The sequence below is a fragment of the Choloepus didactylus genome, chromosome Y (genome assembly GCF_015220235.1).
Source record: "Choloepus didactylus isolate mChoDid1 chromosome Y, mChoDid1.pri, whole genome shotgun sequence".
NCBI lineage: Eukaryota > Metazoa > Chordata > Mammalia > Pilosa > Megalonychidae > Choloepus > Choloepus didactylus.
In genome coordinates, this window is record NC_051335.1 from 25137666 (window position 1) to 25163292 (window position 25627).

General features: G+C 40.3%; 1 protein-coding gene across 1 annotated transcript in view; it reads left to right on the forward strand.

Moving 5' to 3' along the window:
• ABCB7 (ATP binding cassette subfamily B member 7) overlaps positions 1 to 25627 on the forward strand; it is a gene marked incomplete at its 5' end in the record, with an annotated part of 140168 nt that overhangs the window by 80429 nt on the left and 34112 nt on the right. The gene's annotated exons all lie outside the window — the stretch shown is intronic.

Below are 25627 nucleotides of genomic sequence, written 5' to 3' on the forward strand. Positions count from 1 at the left end.
ATCATCTATTATCTATTGCTCTGTCTTCTGAACATATGAGAGGTAGCTGCACACATCCTTGAACATACATTATAATTCACATATACACTTCCCATGAACAAGAACATTCTTTTGTGCAATCCCGTTAAGCACAGCTAAGAAGTACAAGAGATTCAACAATGATACAAAGCTTACATTCTATATTTCATTTTCCTTAGGTCTCAACTGTGTCCCTTTGAGCCACCTGTCCTCTATCCTCCAATCCCATCCAAGTTTATCCTCGGCATTTAATTGTCATCTATTTAGACTGTCTTTTTTTTTTTTCAATTGTGGAAACATATATACAGCCTAAATCTTCCCATCAGTGTATTTTATATTTTCATTTTTCTAATACCTGTGAATAACCTTGATGTCTAGAAAGAAAATTACCATAATATAAAGTGGCCATTTTCAAACATTGCCATTTTGTCAGGAAATTACATCAAAGAGGTTCTGGACACAGAGAAACTACCAAGCACATTAACAAGGAGAGGAGACTTAGCTGAAAAATAACATGTTCTGAAAGATAGGACCCACTGGCCCTCTTGTGCCACTGGCTCCAAGAACTTGCCAACTAGTTGTTTATTTCTACCATAGCTACACCTTCCGTCATCCACAGATAATTAGAAGAGTCTTCTCTGGATAAACAACAACAACAAAAAAAAAACAGAAAAAAAGGTGTTCATATTTGGGGACCAAAAAATGACCAGGTACCCATCTGATCATCTTACAGTGAATTCTACCAGTTGAGAAGCCTCCTCCCATGCACACAGAGCTTCCAGTCAGCTTTTTAATACTCTGTTCTTAAATGTCAGTGGATAATAAAGGAAGGCCTCTAAAGCAAACAGAAAAATGTGGAACATGGTAGAAAATCTGCACAATGCAGGGAGTATTAGAAAAAATTAAAATATAAATACTATTCTCAGGAATAATAAAAAAAAACCATAGGATTTCTAAAATAAGGAGAGATGCCATTAAGAGAAAAAATAAAGTTATATGGCATGATTTTCAGGATATATTGTTAAGTGAAAAAATAGTAAGGTCCAAAGGAGTGTACAGTATGCTACCTTTTGTAAGAAGGAAAGGGGAAAAGAAATATAGGTATATCTGCTTATTTTTGCAAAAAGAATCTCTGGAAGAAAAAACCGCAGAATAATGAAATTGGCTACTTACAGGGTGGGGATAGAAATGAGGTAGAAAAGATAGGGAAAGAAATTTTTCTAAATATACTTTTTTATGTTGTTTTTACTTTTGAATGATGCTACTAGCATTTTGTATATTCAAAAACAAATCAACCAGGATTTGGGGAAAAACTAAAATTGAATATAAACAGAAAGAAGTGTAATTAACTATATATCAAATTAATAACATAACCACATAGAAGAAAAGTATAATTGATCCAAGTAACTTTTGAACCCACAGTACTCTGATTATATACCTTTATTGTAATAAGGAGAAAAATAACTCAAAAGAAAATTTGAACTTAGTAAGTTTGTTGTTACTATGAATAGGTATAGCAAATATTTTGTGTGTATTGTAAGACTGAGCATATGAGTAAATATATTGATATTGTTGAAAGCCAGAGTTCTCACCTGAGGGAAGAGAGATACAAATATGGAATAGGTGGAAAGAAGGAAGTCCCTTTTGATGTTGAATTAGAATATAGTTATCAATATGAATTTGTGATTTAAAAGAAAAAAAGTAAATTTCCTTACTCTGTTCACCGAAAAGCCCTAGATAGAGTAAAAACCCACTAGCAGTGAGTACACCTAACACACAGATCTTGGGTATGGAATGCTATTCCTCACCAAAAGGAATCAGAGCTCCTTGGAGAAATGGCTGATCCCAGATCTAGGGCAGGAAAATTAATGAAGGCACATCACAAGGACACAGGAGTCATTTTGAATGGGCTCCCACTGGCCAAATTTGGGATAACCTGAGCATTAAAAAGAATAGTAACAACTAATGAATAAAAATATGTTGATTTAAAAACTTATATAAGAGTCTGTAATGATAAACAAAAAAATGTGTCAGAAGAAAAGAGAAATCTCTTCTTTCAAAAGAATGCCAACTAATAAATGTAAAAGGGATGATAAATTTAGAAAATAGCATTTTGCAGCCATCACTGTAATGATTTAATTAAGGATCATCAGTGGTTGCTAAAACCATAGGGTGAAAAACTGCCAGGGAATAAAATACTAAGGTAGTTTAAAAGAATAACCCATATATTACTTGTTAATTTCAAAGAGAGAAAAGCCTAGACATTTTTGAAATGTCAATGTCACACACACACACACACACACACACACACACACACACACACACAGAGAGAGAGAGAGAGAGAGAGAGAGAGAGAAAGAGAGACTAGGAAACTGTTGTAAACTCAGTGTGGGATCTTGATTGGATCCTGTATGGTAAAAAATTTTAAAGGATGTAATTGGGACAATTGGTAAAATTTGAATGTGGGCTATATTTTTTATGAGTATCATATTGCTGAATTTCTTGGGTATGATACAGCTGTGTTCCACTTATGAAGGAGAATGTCCTTGTTTTTAGCAGATACATGCTAATGAAATATTTCAGGGTGAAATATAATGGTGTCTGCAGCTCATTCTCAAATAGTTTAGCAAAAAATAGTCTGAATATAGAGAAAAGGCAAATGTGGAAAAAGGTTAACAGTAGGTAAATGTACAAGACTCATATATGTGTTTTCATTGTATTATTCTCATAACTTTTCAAAATGGAAAAAAAAACACTGGGATGATAAATAAATAAAGGAACAATCAAAGAATGAAATTTTGGAAATGGAAAAATGTCATCACTAAAATAAAGTTGAGAAAATTTCCAAAGAGTAGAACAAAAAGAGAGAGAAAATAGAAAAAAGATAAGAAAATAAGAGAATTAGTCTAAGAGGTCGAACTTCAAGCTAATGGAAATTTTAGAGAGAACATAAAAAAGGGAAGGAAATTATCTAACAAATATTATGAAAAGAATTCCCTGAACTTCAGGGCATGAGTTTCCAGATTGAAAGGGCCTATTGTGGAGCAAATTGCAGTATGGTGTGTCATGGGAACACAGGCTCAGGCATAACAGAGATTCTTGACAATTGACCACTTTTTATTACTTATGTACAACAAAGCGTCCAAAAGAGCACGAGAAGAGGTCCCATGATGGCCAGTCCCCAGGGGAGACCAACTGCTGGGTTCAGGGTCAGTGGGTGTGACACTATATGCCCTGCTTCATGTCAGAGATGAGTGACTCTGCTGCTGTTTTGACTGTTGGATTTTTATACACCTCATTGGGAGGGGATGCCCTATCCTGTGCAAAAAGCATGTCTCATGCAACCTTTGTGCAGAGTTCCAAAAACCCTGGCAAGCAGCTGGGGCTTCTTGTTCTTGGTTTCAGGTTTAAGGTACAAACTGTTCCATTTCTGGGTAGCTTGTTTTTCACAGTTGAGACCTAATGTGTCCCCTGGGCTGCAAAATGGAAAGATACTGAAACATCTGCATGCAAACAAGGGGTTGGGAAAGACCTGGTAGGTGAGGGCTGGGAGATGCCCACTGAGTATGCCCATGACTTCCCAGCAGTCCAGCCCTCAGCCTCTTGACCAGGCCTAGCCTAACCTTCCACATTAGGTTCCATAACATAAGCCCACCTTCTCCCTCAGACATGAAGAGGAAGACAGGTCATGCCTGTTGACCCATAACTCTCAACAATATTGACGGTAAAAGTTTGGCAAGACCAGCAGCTGCAGCACGTTAGGAACAGTGATGATTCCTGTGCATGCCATTACACCAAGCAGGTAATCAGGCCTGTCCAGAGTAATGATCGCTTCCATGCCCCCAGGCCCCCAGGAACCAGCTGAAGAGATCCCACATAGAATCTGTTCTTATACTCTGCAGCCAGTGAGCTTGCCGTTGGGTTTGGGTCACCTCCTGTTCCACCTCCCCTGAGGTATTAACCCACAAACAGCAGGAGGTGTTAGCAATAGCACATACACCTCCTTGTTGGACTAGGAGGAAGTCTACGACAGTGTGATTACCAAGCAGTACTTTGGCTAAAGTCTAATGATTTTTGCTGCGCCTAAAGGGCTTGTGCTGTGAACTCAGCAATGTCAAGCCAAGGTGGGTGACCTATTGCATATCATGTGTTTGTTGGTACTTACTCCAAGCCCAGGCAATAATGATCTGCCAGAAAAGATTAATCTAGAATCATGGGTCCCCCTCCAGCAGGCAAATCACTTTTTGCTCGGGATACTAAATTGAAGGGAACAGTCTATGTGAAGTCTCAGATTGGTCATGAATTCTTAGAGGGACAATAAGAAACCCAAGAATGCCTTGTCCCATCACTGTCCAATAACCTATGCAGAGTGTGGCCCAGTCAGTAGATGTTTTGTTTCCTCTGCAAAGAAAGATAAACGCTGGAGGGGCACAGCCCATTCCTAGAGAGTCATGGATCATCTCAGGGATGCTTGTGGAATGTAGAAGGCTTGAGTCATATGCCATTTGCATTATATTGGGAGTTGCATCCTGACAGGTTGTCCAGGGCTGTGGAGAAGAGTGCACAGCCAATGTCGGTGCTAAGATTTTTTTTAAACATTCCTTGTCTTTTTTTTTTATCAATTTTATTGGGATATATTCACATATGATACAGTTATCCAAAGTGTACAATCATTTGTTCACAATACCATCATATAGTTGTGCATTTATCACCTCAATCTATTTTTTGAACATTTTCCTTGTACCAGAAAAAGTAAAAATAGGAATAAAAAATAAAAGTAAAAAAGAACACCCAAATCACCCCCCCCCCCATCCCACCCTATTTTTCATTTAGTTTGTTGTCCCCATTTTTCTGCTCATTCATCCATCCATATGCTGGATAAAGGGAGTGTGATCCACATGGTTTTCACAATCACGCTGTCACCCCTTGTAAGCTACATTGCTATACAGTCATCTTCAGGAGTCAGGGTTACTGGGTTGCAATTTGATAGTTTCAGGTATTTACTTAATGGATTAAAACCTAAAAAGGGATATCTATACATTGCATAAGAATGCCCACCAGAGTGACCGCTCAACTCCATTTGTAATCTCTCAGTCACTGAAACTATTTCGTTTCATTTTGCATACCTCTTTTGGTCAAGAAGATGTTCTCAATCCCACAATGTGAGGTCCAGATTCATCCCCAGGAGTCATATCCCATGTTCCCAGGGACATTTAGACCCCTGGGAGTCAGATCACATGTAGGGGGGAGGGCAGCAAGTTCACCTGCCTAGTTGGCTTAGCAAGAGAGAGAGAGGGCCACATCTGAGCAACAAAGAGGTACTCAGGGGGAGACTCTTAGGCACAATTATAAGCAGGTTTAGTCTCTCCTTTGCAGCAGCAAGATTCATAAGGGCAAGCCCCAAAATCAAGGGCTTGGTACGACAAATTATTAGTCCCCAGTGTTTGTGAGAACAACAGCAGCAATCCAGGTGAGGAAGCCCAACACCTCTGCATTTTCCCCCAGGTCCTCAGAGGGGCCCTGCACATACATTTTTATTCTCTGTCCAAATCACTTTGGGATGTGTCTCTATTTTGCAGTAACCTATGCAAACCTACCAGGTCTCACTTCCTACTAAAAGTTCCAGGAAATTATGTTATTTGCACAAACTGTATGAGTTAAATTGTTTAGGAAATGGAGATGTTGCACCAACTAAACATCTCTTCCCTTGGTCTCACGAAATTTAAAATTTTAAAATGCAGTCAGTATTGTCCTTTACCCTTTGGCCTGATTTGCCCTAGTCCTAACCGCATTTACTTCATTCATATCTCTAGTTGAAGTCTGGACTCTTTCAGCTTTTTTAACAGTTGCTATATGTGCTAATACTGACATTCATATCTGCTGAGTTCTAGCTCTGAGTTTCAGGTGTCACACAGATACCCAAAGTTCCAGGGATCCATCAGGTTATACACAAAGGGATAAGCGTCTCAGAATCTGGAGATAGCCATTACAATTCAGGAATAGATGTGACTGCTATAATAGCTTACAATCTAGGGACCATTACAATAAGCATTCCCCTGATAAGCTGTGCTCTATGGTTCAATTCTGAGTTTACACATTGTAGTTAGTCCATATTGGTGAGGAATTATAGTGTTTGCCTTTGTTTCTGCCGTAGTTCACTCAGAATGCTGTCTACAGGATCCATTCACCTCGCTGAGTATCTCACAGCTTTGTTCCTTCTTGCAGTTGCTCAATATTCCATTGTATGCACACACAACAGTTCACCATTCTACTCCTCAGTCGATGTACCCTTACTGCACCGGTTGCAAATCATGCATACTGTCTCCATAAACACCAGTGTGCAAATGTCCATTCATATCACTGCTCTCAGATCTTCCCAGTATATGTCCCCTGATGAGGTTGCAGGGCCTTATGGCACCCTTACTTAGCTTCCTGTGAAACCACCCCACTGTCCTCAAGGAAGGCTATACCATTCTGTCTCCTAACCGACAGTAAATATGTACATACCTTTTTCCATGTTTTCTCCAGCACTTTTATCCCTGTTTATATTTTTCCATATAATTTTATAGAGCTGTATTCACATACCATATAATTATCCACAGTGTACAATCAGTTGTTCATGGTATCATCATACAGTTGTGCATTTATCACTACTGTCAGCACTTGAACGTATTGATTACTATGAAAAAAATGGTCTTTTTAATGAATAATAAAAAGATGATAAAAAGAAAAATAATACATCATACAATACAATATAATATAGAATCAGACAATAACACCACAACCAAGAAGCCCATATCCCTCCCTTATAGCCCCCTCTCATACACATTAAGCTTTGGTATATTGCCTTTGTTACATTTAATGGAAGCATATTACAATATTGCTGTTGACCATAGACTCCAGTTTGCTTTGATTATATTTTCCCCCATACCGTCTCCTTTTCAGCACTCTGTATGGTTGACATTCATTTGTCCTCCCACATGCAAAAACAGTTTTATATTCGTACATTTAGTTACAATCATTGACCACTCCAGTTTTTGCTAAGTTAAACAGTCCCAGACTTTGTCTTCTGTCTTTACGTGCTATGATTTTTGTCACAGGATGTAAATGAAAGACTTCCTGATGTTAGTACAAATGTGAGGCAGGGAAATCAGCTCTAGTGGCAATCCAGACCCAATAAAGAGGGGAAGGGAGCGAGGGTTTGGATGGCAGATACAGCAGTCTGTCAGGTTCCCTGCTCTTGCAATGGCCTGAGTCAGTTGGATGAAGGTGTTTATTTTCAAGTTGCTGCCAGGCCAAATCTGTAGAAAACAGGAGAGGGGAGCAGTAATTAGTCCAGACAATAGTCATGCAGCCACTTCCCATGGGAGATACTTTTCTCGGCCTATTTGCTGTAACTTATCTTTTCTCTGTAAGACCACACTGGCTGTCTGTCCCTTACTTTGATATAACTTTACTTCTTTCCCTTTGATCTGAGTGCCTTACCCATATCTTCCAGCCCACTTCCACCCCTTCCTGATAGACGGGAGTTGTTAGGACTCCTTGAAGGTATACTATGGTCATTCCCAAGGGAACATGTGGCCCAACAAAGGGTAGGTGTCTCCCACTTAACCTCTACTATGCATGTGTCAGCTCTTCTTGCTTCCATTATCCCACCCCTCCACCTGGCAGCTCTGACCTCCCACCATCCTTGGAATCATGTCGACGGTGTAATGGAGTAAAAAGCAGAATGATCTCCTGACAAAGTAGAGTCCCAAGTGGTTTGTCCTTGGTCTTCCTTCTGGAGCAAATCTTCTTCTTGATGGATGTAAGGGCAGAGGTGCAGCAAAGCCCAGCTTCCTTCCCCACTCTCATCCCCTCCCGGTTCTAGGAAGCTGTATAAGTCTGTGTCTCCTTCTGGGGAACTGCTGTGTTCAGCTTCCAGAGGGTCCAAGTAAGGCAGATAGTCCATCCAGTAACAGTTTGTTGATGTAGATGCTGAAGCTCAATTTTTAGATGGCCATTAAAGTTCTCTGCAATGCAAGGTACCTCTGGGTGGTGTGCAACATTGAAGATCCATCTAATTCTGTGAGCTTTTGCCCATTGTTGAGTAGATTGTATAGTAAAGTGGGATCTTGCTCAGAAGATATGTTGTCTGGGTACCTGAAGGGGCTGGCAGAGCTACTTTTCCAAGGTATCCTATGTATGTACTATGTCCATATGACTAACTGAAAAGGCAAGAATATGGGCTGAATAGGTGTCTACCACAGCCAAGGGATAGAGCATACCTTGGGATGGTGGGGGAGGGCCAATGTAGTCCATTTGCCATGCGTGTCCCATTGTGGCCCCTCTGGGAATAGCCCCTAAATGCCCTTTTCAATCTCTGGCTTGTAGTTGACATCTGTCACATTGTTAAATGACATATTGGATGTCTTTTAATGAGAGAGGTACTCCATGTTCCTGGGCCCATGATTTTGTGATGTCAGAATTTCCATGTCCAGTTCAATGGGGGATCCACCCAGCACCAGAAGTAGCCATGGGAAACTTCGGTGTATTCAGACTCCAGGCAGGGCTCATTCTTTGCCTGTCTCCCAGGAGGATCTTCGGCCTCATCAAGGGTGAAAAGCAGCTTGGTGCATCCTTTATTGGCTAAGTCATTCCAATAATGTTCATTATGACATGGGCCCTTGCAATGTGCATCAATGTGGGTAACATAGATGGTGCCTTTTCATGCCGCCAGTTGTTTCTAAAGGTCCCTTCCCCACAGTAGAGAACATTTGATTCTGCAGTTGTGCTCTCTTGATGAGCCTGACCAGACTGCTAAAGCTGTTGATGGCCCATGAGTCACAGGGGTGGCTTGGGTACCAGGTGTTCCAGGGCTAAGAGGACTACTTGCAGTTTGGCCCATTGGGCATATTTTCTTGTACCAGAGGTGGTATATAATCTACCCATGGCAAGAGAAACAGTGGCTGCTGCCCAATATATGCCAGATGGCTTCAGCTTGGCTGATCCATCAGTGAATCAGTGCTGAGCATCTAGTGGGGCATCCTTGAATCAAGGTCCTCAAGGTGAGAGTACAGGGAGGGAAGGGCCTTCATCTGATGTTGCAACAGGATCATTATTGAGGGGTCTCTGGCACCCACTCATGGAAGTGAGTCACTGCCTGGGGGCCCAGATGAGCGCAATCCATAGTATACTGCTACCATTTGATAATACTCTGTTTTGGGGCACTGTTTTAGTTTATGTGGCTGCTCAAGCAAATACCATGCAATGGGTCAGCTTAAACAGTGGGAATTTATTAGCTCATTGTATCAAGGATAAAAGAAGGTCCAAATCAAGGCATCATCAAGGTGGTGCTTTCTTTCTAAAGACAGTCATTCTGGGGCTAGCTGCTGACAATCCTTAGTCCTGGGGTCCTTTGTCACATCTCAATGCACATGGCAGCCTCTCCTGACCTGTCTGTTCTCTTCCAGGTTTTGTTGAATTTCAGCTTCTGGCTTCCTGCATCTTTCTCTCCCTCTATCTGAATGTTATTCTCTTATAAAGGACTCCAGTAATAGGATTAAGATCCATCCTGGTTGAAGTGGGCCACACCTTGACTGAAGTAACCTCATCAAAAAGTCCTATTTACAATGGGTTCACACCCACAGGAATAGATTAAGTTTAAGAACATGTTTTTCTGGGGTATATACAGCTCCAAAACCATCACACTCCACCCTCTGGACTCCAAAAAGACATGTCCTTTGTACATGCAAAATACATTAATTTGAGCACAACATCCCCAAAACTTTTGAGTTATTTCGGTAACAATGCTAAACACAGAGTCTCATCAAAACTGGTTATGGGTGTAGGCTGTCCTGGGTCACAATTCTGCTGTCTGTGGACTTGTGAAACCTAGAGAACAAGTTATCTGCTTCCAGTGGAGATACAGGCATAGGATAGACTTTCCCATTCTGATAGGGAGAAATTGGAAGGAAAATGGGTCATGGGTCCCAGACAATTCCAATACCCAGCAGGGAAAACACCATTAGATTTCAAGGTCTAAGAGTCAGCTATAGATTGATGTTTTGTTCTTCAGGCCTTGCAGAGCAGCAGCCCCACCCTTCCCAAGTCCTTGCACAGTGGCCTTGCTCTGCCCAAACACTGGAGTGAAGGCTCCACCCTCTCCGAGCATCAGGATGGTGGCCAGCTTCTCTGCAAACCCTGGGGCATAGGCCTTGCCCTCTCGTCAGGATGGCAGCCAGGCTCTCCACGAAAGCTGGGACATAGGCCCCATGCTCTCTGATCATAGGATGGTGGCCAGTCTCTCCATAAGTGCCCAGGAATCACCATCTCCATGCATTGAGGTGGCAGCACTCTTTCTGAATAACGGTGAAAGGTCCACCCCCTCCGAGTACAGGGGTGGTCCTATCCTTTCCACACACTTGGGTGGGCCCTCTTTCTTGATCTGAGGAGATTTCTTTGGTCCAGATCTCAGCTGCCGTGGTTCTGCCTTTGAAGTCATTCTTCAGTCCTCCCTTCCCTATCTCTTTCAGTTCAAGCTGGTAGTGGTCCTGCTCATACAAATCTCACGAAAAAAATCTTTTTGGTTTTGCATGTAGTTCACAGGGCCCCAAACCATCAATTTCTGGTTTCTTTGTGCCCAGGAATTCAGTTCTAAACTTATTCCTTTCCTCTTTTATCTCACTATAAGCTGCAGGGAGAAACCAGGCTGTATTTTCCACATTTAACTTGGAGATCTCTGTAGCTAAATATCCAAGTTCATCACTTTCAAGTTCTGCCTCCCATCCAACTTCAGAACTCAATTTCTCCAAGTTCTGTGCCACTTTAAAACAAGGACCACCTTTCCTCCAGTTTCCTGTAATGGGTTCACCATTTCCTTCTGAGGCCTTACCGGAAGAAACTTTGGCATCCATATTTCTACCAATAGTGTGCTCAGAGCAACTTAGGCCCTTTCTGTCAAGCATTTCACAGTTCTTCCAGCCTCTACCCATTACCCAATTCCAAAGCCATTTCCACAATTTTTGGTATTTGGGGTAGCAGCACCACACTCTCCTGGTACCAGAATCTCTTTTAATTTCCTGGGTTGCTCAAGCAATTGCTATGAAATGGGTCAGGTTAAACAATGGGAATTTATTAGCTCACAGTTTTGAGGTTAAAAGAAAGTAAAAATCAAAGCATCATCAAGGTGATGATTTCTTCCAGAAGACTGGCATTCTAGGGCTGGCTGCCAACAATCCTTGGTCCTTGGCTCCTCTCTCACATCTTAGTGCACATGGTAGCCTCTCCTGGCCTCTCTGTTCTCATCTGGATTCTGATGTATTTTGGTTTCTAGCTTCCTGTGCCTGTCTTTCCCTCTGTCTGAATTTCATTTTCTTATGAAGGACTCCAGTAATAGGATTAAGACTCATCCTCGTTGAGGTGGGCCACACCTTAACTGAAGTAACCTCATCAAAAAGTCCTATTTACAATGGGTTGACACCTACAAGAATGGATTAACTTTAAGAACATGTTTTTCTGAGGTACCTACAGCTCCAAACCACCACAGTTACTGCCTGGGTAAGTGTTCTTATTTCCCAGGACCCAGGACATGGTGGGGATTTCTGAACTCAGTAGGATCTAGGAGCTCTCAGAAATCCTTTCTGTTTCTACCAAGGCCCAATAGTACATCAGAAGTTGCTTCTTGAAGGGTGAGTAGTGCTGGGCTGTCTGGAACCTTTTTAGTCCAAAAACCCAGGGATCTGCATATTCTGATTGCTCCCCCCTGTCAAAGGGACCAGTTGGCATGAGTCTGTGTGTCAGAAACCTGTAGCTCAAACAGATTCAGGCTCTAAAGGTCATAGAGTCAGTGTGGCTGAAACAACTGCTTTTACCTCTTGCAGGGCCTGTTCCTTCTCTGTTCTCTCATGGAAAGTACATGCTTTCTGTGTCACCTGATACAGGGGTACCAGGAGGCTACCAAAAATAAGGAATATGCCGGTGCCAATATACAAATAGCCCAATCAACTGCTGGACCTTTTTTTTGGAAGTAGTCACTTATAGGGAGAGTGTTTTGTCTATTACTGGGTTAGGAATCTGATACTGGGCTTCAGCCCTTATGCTGCCTAAAAAAGGTGACCTCCCGCGATGAGTCTTTTATCTTGTTGGGATTTATGGCCCAGCCAGACTGTTGAAGCCCAGTTAGCAATGCATGCAATCCCTGCACAGTGCACAGCAATCCCTGCTCCTTGCTCTGGCCTACCAATGTGGTATAAACCCGAGGGTAAAGGCCAGTGAAGGTCGTAATAACTTCCATGAGGGTCGTAATGTATGGGACTGTGGACACCAAAGGGGGCACTTCTGCATTCAAGCACTAAGAGTTTAATGTCAGCCACCATGTTCCACTTGCGTTTTTCACTGGCCACACTAGACTATTACAGGTAGAGATAGTGGAGCAGAGGATACCTGTGTATAGGAGGTCCTTTATGAGTTCTGTTTTGTCCTTTTTCCACCATGGAGGTGGTATTACCATTGTTGGACAATGTGGTGAGGAGATGTGAACATTGTGGGTGCACATTCATCACTTGCACAATCATGATGGCCAGAATTCACTGGGATTGGGGAGAGTATCCCTGCAACTGTCAGTAGGATGTACAGCAGTGCAGGATATCAATCCCTATAATGCATTCCCCAGTGGGAAACATAGCCATAGGGGCATCCAGTGGACCATATCCATGTGAAATGCCCGAAACCTCCTAGAGCTGTTTGTCGCCCCTCCGTTCTGCATATCCTGGAATGATAGTGACCTGGGCATCTGTATCCAAAAGCACCATAAGGGTTTGTTCACTACCTGCAAACTGTACACACACTGAGTATGTGGCCTTTGGTCTGGGGGGTGGGGGGCTGGATGAGTCCCTTGGTCACACCTCTAGGCCACTTTTAATTTCATCAGATCTAAGTAAGGAGGTCCTTCCCAGGGACAAGACTTTGCAGTCGGGCCAAAGAGAGAGGTGAGAGATCTTTAGGATCCTCCTCCTCTTCCATTATTCATACCTGGGAATTGTAGAGAGGGGGTCAATCAGAGGTAGATTGTCTCTTTCAAGCCCATGGTCCTCCTTGTAGTTTATAGTTTTCCCAATGTTCTTCATTGGATATGCCATCTATGGTGTCCTTCAGGACTCATACCTCTAGTAGTCATAAGAACATAGCTTGGTGAGTAGGGACACCAAGAGGAAAGGGTGACTGCTGTCCCATCTTGTGGGTCTCAGGATTTTCTGGATTAACAGGTAGGTGCTTACCATCTGCCAGTCTGGCTCCTCAATTAGTTACCACAGTGGCCACCCCCTTAATATGGGAACCCCATGCAGGGAGGATATTATAAAGCCACCCAGTAACAGCTCAGAGGAGGCCCTGGGATGAGGGGAAATAGCTTGTTACCCCATTTAGGGGGACCCTTTCTAATAAAGTCATCAGTGTCCAGCCAGTTGTTGCAATGAGTCCACTGCTTCCTCCTCATTATTCTAAGGCTTAGTTGGAATTTGGAGCATGTCATCCAGAATGGGATATGCTCATCTGACTCCCTGAAGGATCCAAACAGAGGCTGTGCCTGCAGAGCAGCATTGACTACACCATCAGCTGCTCCTTCCCCATCCCTACCTCCAACCCCCACCTCCCTTAACTGCAACTAGGAGTTTGTTAGAGGACAGGGATAGATGCAAGGCAGCCAAGACTCCTCCATTCAACTTGCTTGATCAGAGTGGTACTGTCACCTTCATCATAATGTCGGGACAGACACAGAAAGAGATTCTCTCCAGGCTTCTGTCAATAACTATTTTTCAAATCTCATGTCTCTTTCTCTGTAAAAGCTTGTACTCTTGTTATCACCTCCAGATCCCCTTTTCAGTTCTAATAATCTCCTAACTAATGACTGGCCTCACACTTCAAAATCAGTCTGGGTGGACCGAGTATGGGTTTGCCTCATTCCAAAATGAGAACATAAATAAGACACCATGAGCCAGGGAAGTGTATGCTGGGCAGTGAAAGCTCCAACCTCATTGATCCCAGTGTGACATCTCAACTTCTGGCATTCATGGGGGGAGTCTCAAAATCCCATTTATCACCATCCATCCCCCAGGGGACAGAGACAGTACATTCTAGGTCCCCCAGCTGCAGGTCAGTAACTCTATCCAGGCTGGTAAGGCAGTGATGGCCTTTCAGTTTGGCCTACAGAGCCATGAGTCTTATGTTGCCCAGGGTGCTCCAGATGGCATGTAACAGAACTGCTAAAAAAATCAACTGACTCCATACTTCCCTGTGTTCCCTGCTCACTGCTCCAAAATCTGTGGAGTGACTTGCTGTACAGACCACTGTGGGAATGCAGGCTTAGATACAAATGACCACTTTATTTACTTCCACAGCACATATGGTCTGAAAGGGCAGGGGAAGAGGTCCCATCATGGCTGGTGCCCTGGAGAGGCCAACTGCTTGGGTCATAGAGGATGGCAACTCCGTGTCCCCTGCTTCACGTCACAAATAAGGGACCCTGTGCTGTTTGCATGCTAAGTTTTTTTTTATACCCCAGGGAGAGGAGGTCCTATCACTGAGCAAAAAGCATGTATCAGGCAACCTTTGTGTAGAGTTCCTGTCCTGGCAAGCATCCAGAGCTGCCTGTTTCTGGTTTCAGATTCAAGGTATGGTCATGCCATGTCATTTCTGGGTAGCTTGTTTTTCACAGTTGAGACCGAATGTCCTCCCCAGGCTGCGAAATAGAAACATACTGAAATGTCTGCACACAAACAAGATAAAGGGGAAAGGAAGGGGGTAGGAGAGGGCTGGGAGATGGCTGCTAAGCGTTTCCATCTCCCCAGCACCCACCTACCAAGTATTCAGCACAATGAAAGGAAAGAGAAATAAAAACACCCAGACATATTATAAAGTTTTAGAATTGAGATTAAAGAAAGGTCACTAAAAGCTCTAAGAGAAATATCTCAGGGGCAGGGGGCATTTTGAACTGATAGATTACCTAATATACTTGACTATGAGAAAAATAGTATTCCAAGAGGTTTTATAATTCTGGAATAAAGCTTAGAGAAAAATTCCAATAGTGACATAGAAACTAAGCAAATGAAAAAAAGGCAGCTATTAAGTCCTGGAAGAATAAAAAGTTGTATGAGAAAACAGATATAATCCTATCCAGTACCTTCTTGGCTTAATAAGGAATACTTAGTCATAAATAAGATAGGTAGTGAATATTAAATTAACCAGAATTTGTGATATAATTAATGTTGTTGACACAAAGTGAAGAATGTGGGAATGTGGGATGGTATGTTAGCTGAATCATCATCTATAATAGGAAGTCATTAGATAATACCAAAAATTGATAAATCAAGAAATAGCCATATAATCAAATCACTCAAATACATTGAGGTAAGACCAGAAGAAGATAGCTGCAAATTTGAGATAGGACAGGGATGTTCAAGGAAAAGAAGGATGAGGCAGAACTTTGCAATACTACTTTTTTAAACTACTAAGTGTACTTTTATACAAATAAAAATAATTTGAAATATATGTATACATTTTTTGTGGCAAAAAAATAACATTTTGGATTTCATTGGTGTTTCTGAAAAAAATACCATTCATTTTTTAATTTCTAAATTATTTTTAACTTTTAGTTTTGAAATAATTTCAAATTACAGGACAGTTGCAAAAATAATACATGCTCATAAAGAGAATGTCAACATATCTCCACCCCTCCCAGGTATCCAGGTCCACCAATTTTAACATTTTGCCACCTTTGCCATATCATTCTCTCTAGCTAGCTTCTGAACATTTGAGACCAGGTTGTATGCATCACATCCTTCAACACATAATATTTCCATGCACCTTTCCTGTGAACAAGTGTATTCAGTTATGTAATCACCTTAAGTGCAGTTATCAGCTTCAAGAAATTTAATATTGATATAAAGCTTGCATTCTATATTCCACGTTTTCTTATGTCCCAGTAATGTCCTTTTGAGCCTTTTCTCTTCCATTCTTAGATCACATCCAGTATTATGTACTGTATTTAATTGTCATTATCTCTTTAATTACTCTTTCTTTTTATAATTTGGGGAGCATATACAACATAACCCTTTCCCATCCCAATCCCTCCCAAGCCCACCAGAGAGTAATCACATTCACAATGTTGCAGTACCCTCAACACCAGCCATTACTAAAACTTTCCCTCCACCCCAGACACCCTATACTCATTTTGTGTTAATTCCCCATTGCTCCTGCCCCTGACCTGTGGTAACCTGTGTGTATTTTCTATCTCTGTAAGTTTGTATATTGTTTCGTATTTTCTTTGTTGTTACCATGGGGCTTAAATTTAACATCCTAAATTTTTAACAATCTTGTTTGGTTCGTTGCCAGCTTAACTTCATTAATGTCACACACACTGCATTCCTATAACCTTCCAGCCTCCCACCTTTGTGTAGTTTTTGTCACACATTACATCTTTAAACATTGAGTCTAAAACCACTGAGTCTAAAATTACATTTTGCGCATTTGCCTTTTAGATCCTGTAGGAAGTAAAAAGTGAAGTTATAAACCAAAAGTACAGTACTACAAGGGTTTAAATTTATCATGTCATTATATTTACCAGAGATCTTTATTCATGTGGCTTCAGTCAATTGTCTAATGTTCTTTCTGTTCAACCGGGAGAACTCCCTTTAGCATTTCTTCTAGGGCCAATCTAATGGTGACAGAGTCCCTTGCTTTTGTTTTTCTTGGAGTGTATTAATCCATACTTCATTTCTGAAAGACGGTTTTGCCAAAGTAGAATTATCAGTTGACAGCATTTTGCTTTCAGCCCTTTAAATACATCATCCCACTGCTTTCTTGCCTCCATGGTTTTCAGAGAGATAATGCCACTTAATCTTTTTTTCTTAATTCTTTATGCAATTTTATTGAGATATATTCACATACCATGCAATCATCCAAAGTGTACAATCAGTTCTTAATGGTATATCATATAGTTGTGCATTCATTATCACAATCAATGTTTGAATATTTTCATTACCCCCCCAAAAATTATAAAAATAAAAATAAAAGTAAAAAAGAACATCCAAAACATCCCATACTTGCTGTTAATCATTTACTTTTGTCCCCATTTTTTGACTCATCTATCCATATACTAGATAAAGGGAGTGTGAGCCACAAGGTTTTCTCAATCACACAGTCACACCATATAAGCTATATAGTTATATTATCATCTTCAAGAATCAAGTGTTGCAATTCAACACTTTCAGATATTTCCTTCTAGCTATTCTAATGCACTAAAAACTAAAAAGGGATGTCTATATAATACATAAGAATAACCTCCAGAATGACCCCTCAACTCCGTTTGAAATCTCTCAGCCACTGAAACTTTATTTTGTTTCATTTCTTTTCCCATGTTTGGTCAAGAAGGCTTTCTCAATCCCAAAATGCTGGGTCCAGACTCATCCCTGGAAGTTCTTTCCCATATTGCCAGGGAGATTTACACCCCTGGGAGTCATATCCCACATAGTGAGGAAGGCAGCAAGTCCACCTGCTAAGTTGACTTAGAGAGGCACATCTGAGCAACAGAAGAGGTTGTCTGGGGGTTACTCTTAGGCAAAATTATAAGTAGGCTTAGCCTCTCCTTTGCAGTAACAAGCTTCATAAGAGCAAGCCCCAAGATTGAGGGCTCAGCCTACTAAATTGGTAGTCCCCAATGCTTGTGAGAATATCAGGAAATCCCCAGGTAGGTTAAGTTTAATATTTCCACATTTTTCCCCAGTCCCTCAAGGGGGCTTTGCAAATACTTATTTTTATTCTCTGCCCAAATTACTCTGGGATGTATTAGGTATCAGGCTAACCTGTAAAGCCAAGAGGATCTCACTCCCTATTCAAGATTCTGTGTAATTATGGTATTTGAATAAACTGACCATACAAGTTAAACTATATAGATTTTCCACCAAATAAACATCTCTTCTTTTGGTCTTACATGGAAGTTGAAATTTTAAAACACAGTCAATATCGCCCTTTCCGCTTTAGTCTGATTTACCTTAGTCCTAACTAAGTCCATTTCGTTCATATTTCTCTTTTTCAGCTTCTTTAACAGTTGTATGGAGTAATACTGACATTCATAGCTGCCAAACTGGCTCTGAATCTTAGGTGTCATACAGATACCTGAAGTTCCATGGACCAACTAGGTCATATACAAAGAGCTCAGCATCTCAGAATTTAGAAGTAACCATTACAACTCAGGAATAGATGTGACTGCCTTAAGAGCTTACAGTCTAGGAACTTCTACAATAAGCCTTCACCTGATAACCTATGCTCTCAGATTCAGTTCTCAGAGTTTGCACATTATAAGTAGTCCATATTAGTGAGGCATTATAATGTTTTTCTTTTCATTTCTGGCTTACTTCAATCAACGTACTATCCTCAAGGTCCATTCACCTAGTTGCATGCCTCAGAACACTTAATCTTATTGAGGCTCCCTCATATGTGACATGTTGGTTCTCTCTAATGGCTTTCAGAATTCTGTATCTTTGGTATTTGTCAGTTTGATTATAAAATGGCATGCAGGTCTGATTGGATTTATCCTGTTTAGAGTTCATTGAGCATCTTGGATGTGTATACTTACATTTTTCTTTTAATCTGGGAAGTTTTCAATCATTATTTCTTTGAATATTCTCTCTACTCCTTTCTCTCTTCTCCTTCGGGTATTCCCACAGTACATATATTGGTATACCTGATGGTGTCCCACAGCTTCTTCAAGCTATGTTCACTTTTTTCATTCTTTCTTCTGTCTGCTCCTCTAGGGAATTTTTAATTTCTGTTACTGCTGTCTTCAGCTTTGTTTGTTTCATAATTTCTATCTGTCTGTATATATCCTCTTTGTATTCATCTATCATTTTCCTGATTTCCTTTAGTTCTTTGTCCATGTTTTCCTTTAGCTCTTTAAAGGAAAACATGTATATTTTCCCTTTATTTAGGGCCATTTTTTAAAAAAGTTTTTTATCTGGAATGTCCCAGGACTTATCCTCCTCATTTAAGGTTTCTAATACTTTAATCTCCTCCTTTGCCCGGGCCATGACTTCCTGCTTCTTTGTATGTTTTGAAATCTTTCGTGAAACTGGGACATTTTGATGTGTACATGTGTTGTTCCTGGAATTTAGCCTCTGAGGCATCTGTTCCTTAAGCTTTTTCCAGCTAGTGTTAATAACAGAGCTTTCCTTGAATGTTAGGAGCTGACAAAGAGAGAGGATCCAAGATGGCACATTAGGAGAGACAAAGCAAAATTCTCCTCTGTGAAGGACACTAGATAAAAGACAAAAAGTGCTCCAGAGCAGCAGTTCCAGGGTTCCACTGGGTGGGCAGGGACTTCTACGTCCATAGTGTACTTGGAGAAGCCCGAGACACTGTGTTCAGTCGTGTGAGTGTTCTGTCCAGAGAGCTGCCGGGGAGAGGCAGCCAGAGTCATGTTGAGCAATGGGGAGAAACTGTGAGACTGTGTTTGGAGGCGATTTGGTGTCCAACCTGGGGAGCCGGCAGTGGGAGCCACAGCTGATTGTGTTGCGACTGCCTTCCACACCCTGGGCACCCACCTCAGTATAGCCCTTTGTACACCCACAGCTAAAAGCCCCTGAGCCAGGTATGGGCCATTGCAGCAGGCAGACGATCATGGAAGTGGGTAGTTTCCAAGCCCCTGCAGTCAGTCATTTTTGCAGCGGGCTGGAAGATGCCCCCACCCCGTGTCACAGCACTATTGCCCTGAGCTTCCTTGAGAGAATTTGGGATTTGGCTGGGTTGTGATGGTGCATACTCCTTCCTCTGCAGAAGCCTGCAGTGTGCATAGCCTAGAGGCACAGGTGCCACATGGAATTGCAAGGAGCCCTACACCAATCCCATGGACGTGTGGGCCCACGGAAGACAGGGACTGCGGGGAATTTGAGCTGAAGTGTTAGATGCATTCTGCAGTCTCAGGGTATTCCAGCCACAGCCCCAGGAATGTCTGGGAGTACTGGATCTTAGAGACGTCTTCCCTGCGAAACTGCACAGGGCACACCCCCCACCCACAGGGCTGGCAGTCCCCACTGCACACAGAAAATCGATACACTGATTGGACCTCGACATGGTTTGGCCTCCCACTCGCTGTATAGACAAATTTGGGGAGAACTGGCTTGGGGGAAAGAGGTGGATCAGGAGTGCCATCTGCTGGTAGGTCAGGGACAGTGCACTCCTCTAATCTGTAGCTCTGTTATATTACAGATAATTGTTTAAATAAGCCTGCATATCCTAAAGGAACCCTACAAAGATAAGTAAATGCCAGCAGGGCAAAAAAAAAAACAAAACAGAAAATTATAAAGCATATGAAGGAATCAGAAGATACGGATAACCCAAACACCCAAATTAAAAAACCAGAGGAGACACAGAACTTGGAGCAGTTAATCAAAGAAGTAATCACAAACACCAATATCATGGCTCAGGATATAAAGAACATCAAGAAGACCCTAGAAGAGCATAAAGAAGAATTTGCAAGAGTAAATTTTAAAAAAGCAGATCTTATGGAAATAAAAAAATCTGTTGATCAAATTAAAAAGATTCTTGAGTTACATAGCCACAGATTTTAAGAAATAGAGGAAAGAATAAGCGAACTTGAAGATAATGTGTCATAAAGTGAAAGCACAAAAGAACAACTGGTGAAAAAATTTGAAAAATTTAAAATGGATCTCAGGGAAATGATGACAACATGAAGCACACAAATACAAGAATCATTGGTGTTCCAGAATGGAAAGGGAAGGTTAAAGGACTAGGAAGAGTATTCAAACACATTGAAAACTTCCCATTTCTTCTAAATAACATAAATATGCAAATTATTGATGTCCACTGAACTCCAAAGAAAGGAATTCAAATAAACCCACTCTGAGATGTATTCTGATCAGATTTTCAAATGCTGAAGAGGAGAGAGTTCTGAAAGCAGCAAGAGAGAAACATTTCATCAAATGCAAGGGAAACAACAAAAGCCTAAGTAGTCACTACTCAGCAGCCACCATGAAGGTGAGAAGGCAGTGGTATGACATATTTAAAATTCTGAAAGATAAAAATTGCCAACCAAGAATCCTTTATCCAACAAAGTTCTCCTTCAAATTTGAGGGAGGGCTTACAATTTTCACAGACAAACAAATGCTGAGAGAATTTGCTAACAAGAGACCTGCCCTAAAAGAAATACTAAAGGGTACCCTATCAGCTGAGAAAAAAAGAAAGGAGAGAGAGCAGTCTGGAGAAGGGCACAGAACTAAGGAGTTTAGTAAGTGTATGTTAAAGGAAATAAAGAGAGAGGGGAAGAAATACATCTGACAAATAAAAACCAAAGGATATGATGACAGATTCATGAACTGCCTTCACAGTAATAACATTGAATGTGAATGAATTAAGCTCCCTGATTAAAAGATATAGATTGGCAGAATGTTTTTAAAAACATGAACCATCAATATGTTCCTTACAAGAGACTCATCTTAGACCCACAGACACAAAAAAAATTGAAAGTGAAAGGATGGAAAAAATATTCCATGCAAGCTACAGCCAAAAGAAAGCAGGGGTAACAATATTAATCTCAGATAAAATATACTTTAAATATAACAATGTCATAAGAGACAAAGAAGGACACTTTACTAATAAAAAGGACAATTCAACAAGAAGAAATAACAATGATAAATGTCTATGCACCCAATCAAGGTGCCCCAAACTACATGAGACAAACATTGGCAAAACTGAAGGAAGCAATAGATGTTTCCGCAATAACTGTGGGAGACTTCAGTACATCACTCTCTCCTATAGACAGATCAACCAGACAGAGGTCCAATAAGGAAACTGAAAAACTAAACAATCTGATAAATGAATTTGTTTTGGACATATATATAGCATTGCATGCTAAATCACCGGGATACACATTCTTCTCTAGTGCTCATGGAATTTTCTCCAGGATAGATCAGTTGCTGAGGCATAAAACAAGCTTCAATAAGTTTTAAAAAAAGATTGAAGTTTTTCAAAGCACATTCTCTGATCACAGTGTAATACAACTAGAAGGCAATAGCAATCAAAGATCTAGAGCATTCACAAATATCTGGAGGTTAAAACAACACATTCCTAAACAATCAGTGGGTTAAAGAAGAAATAGCAAGAGAGATTGCTAAATATCTAGAGATGATTGAAAACAAGAGCACAACATATGAAAACTTACAGGATTCAGTGAAGGTGGTATTGAGGGGAAATTTATAGCTCTACATGCAAACATTAAAAGGAAAGAAAGATCTAAAATCAAATAACTAATGGAACAACTAAAGAAGCTATAAAATAAGCAGCAAACTAATCCTAAACCAAGTAGAATAAAAGAAATAACAAGGATTAAAGCAGAAATAAATGATACAGAGAACAAAAAAACAAGAGATAATAAATAAAACCGAACGTTGGTTCTTTGAAATCAACAAGATTGACAAACCCTTGGCCGGACTGACAAAATCAAAAAGAGAGAAGACCCAAATAAACAAAATAATAGAAGAGAGAGGAGACATTACTGTGGATCTCGAAGAAATTTAAAAATCCATAAGAGGATACTATGAACAACTATACATCAACAAACGATAATTTAGAGGAAATGGACAATTTTCTGGAAACACATGAACAACCTAGACTGACCAGAGAAGAAATAGAAGACCTCAACAGCCAGTCAGAAGCAAAGAGATCCAATCAGTCATCCAAAAGTTTCCCAGGGCCAGAAGGCTTCACAGGAGAATTCTACCAAACATTCCAAAAAGAATTGACACCAATCTTACTTAAACTCATTCAAAAAAATGAAGAAAATGGAACACTGCCTAACTCATTTTATGAAGCTGACATCACTTTAATACCAAAAGCAGGTAAAGATACTACAAGAAAGGGAAACTACAGGTCAGTCTCCCTCATGAATATAGATGCAAAACTTCTCAACAAAATTCTTGTAATCACATCCAAAGACACGTTAAAAAAGTCATACACCATGACCAAGTAGGGTTCATTTCAGGCATGCAAGGATGGTTTAGCATAAGAAAATCAGTCAATGTAATACAACACATTAACAAATCAAAAGGGAAATATCAAACAGTCTTCTCAATAGATGCTCAAAAACCACTTGAAAAAATCCACCATCCTTGTTTGATAAAAACACTCAAGGAGTAGGAATTGAAAGAAACTTCATCAGTATGATGGAGGGCATATATGAAAAACCCATAGCCAGTGCAGTACTCAATTACAAGAAACTGAAAGACTTCCCTCTAAGATCAGGAACACGACAAGGATTCCTGCTGTCACCACTGTTATTCAACATTAGGCTAGAAGTGATAGCCAGAGTAGTCTGGCAAGAAACAGAAATAAAAGGCATTCCAATTGGAAAGGAAGAAGTAAAACTGTCCTTATTTGCAGATGATATGCTCTTATATTTGGAAAATCCTGAGATATAGATGACACAGCTACTTGAGATAATAAACAAATGTAGCAAAGTAGTGGGATACAAGATAAATGCACATAGGTCAATAATGTTCCTGTGTACCAGAAATGACCTAACTGAAAAGACTCTCAGGAAAAAGATTCCATTCTCAGTAGCAACTAAAAAAATCCATTACCTAGGAATAAACTTAACCAAGGGTATAAAAGAACTAAACATAGAAAATTATGTAACTTTACTGAAAGAAATAGAAGGGGACCTTAAAAGATTGCAAAATATTCCATGTTCATGGATAGGAAGCTAAATATCATTAAGATGTCGATTTACCCAAACTCATCTACAGATTTGATGCAAATCCAATCAAAATTCCAACAACAGACTTTGCAGACTTGGAAAAGCTAGTTATCAATTTTATTTGAAAGGGAAAGATGCCTTGGATTGCTAAAAACATTCTAAGAAAAAAGAAAAACAAAGTGGGAGGGCTTCTCTTCCTGACTTTGAAGCTTACTATAAAGCCACAGTAGTTAAAACAGCATGGTATTGGTGCAAAGATAGACATATTGATCAATGGAATCGAATTGAGAATTCAGAGATAAACCCCCAGATCTATGGTTGACTGATCTTTGATAAGGCCCCCAAAACCACTGAGTGGGGACATAACTGTCTTTTCAACAAATGGGGCTGGGAGAGCTGGATATCCATATCCAAAATAATGAAAAAGGACCCATACCTCACATCCTACACAAAAATTAACTCAAAATGGATTAAAGACCTCAACATATGAGACAGTACCATAAAACTCCTAGAAAATAATGTAGGAAAACATCTTCAGGACCGTGTATTGGAAGATCACCTCTTAGACCTTACAACCAAACCACAAGTAACAAAAGAAAAATTAGATAAATGGGAATTCCTCAAACTTAAAAGCTTCTGGACCTCAAAGGAATTTATCAAAAAGGTTAAGAGTCAGCCAACTCAATGGGAAAAAATATTTGAAAACTATGTATCTGATAAAAGACTGATATCTTGCATATATAAAGAAATCCTACAACTCAACAACAATAGTACAAACAACCCAATTATAATATGGACAAAAGATATGAAAAGGCATTTCTCTGAAGAGGGAGTATAAGTGGCTGAAGAAAACATGTGAAAAAATGTTCATCTTCACTAGTTATTAACGAGATGCAAATTAAGACCACAGTGAGATATCTCACACCAATGAGAATGGCTGCCATTAAACAGACAGGAAACTACAAATGCTGGAGAGGATGTGGAGAAATTGGAGCTCTTATTCATTGCTGGTGGGAGTGTATAATGGTACAGCCTCTGTGGAGGACAATCTGGTGGTTCCATAGAAAACTAGATATTAAGTTACTCCTCAATCCAGCAATTTCGCTTCTAGGAATATATCCAGAAGATCTGAAAGCAGTGACACGAGCAGATATTTGCACACCTTTGTTCATAGCGGCGTTATTCACAGTTGCTAAGAGATGGAAACAATCCAAATGTCCTTCAATAGATGAGTGGATAAACAAGATGTGGTATATACACAGTGGAATACTACGCAGCAGTAAGAAGGAGCAAGGTCGTGAAACATGACATCCTGAATGAACCTTGAAAGCATAATGCTGAGTGAAAATAAGCCAGATACAAAAAGAGAGAGATTGTATGTTACCACTAATGTGAACTCATTGTAAAATGTAAGAATAAATGTTTTATGTAGTGGAATGTAGGGGACCTAGAGATAGGCAGCAACTAGTGAAGGGGGAATGATAATCTAATAAGAACAGATAAGCTATTGAGGGTAATCTCAATGTTATGGTAATGCCCAGAAATGATTACGGTTTGTAAATTTTCTTGGGTGTGATAGGAACATGCTGGAAGCAATGTAGTTATTTTATGCCATTTGTTTTTCTTATTCCTTTTGTTTTGTTTGAAATGTTTTTTTTTTTTTATTTTTTGATAAAGTTTTTAAAAAACCTGACAAGTTAAAAGGAAGTAAAAGAGAACACCTTTCCCAGTGTTTGCAGATTAACCACTGTGGGTGCTCTCCTTCAGCTTATCCAGAGATTTTAGAGAATAGCTCCATGTCAAAGGATTGGGGCCTCCTTGGCCCTTGTATGTATGTGTGTTGTCTTGTGTATGTGTTTGACCCTA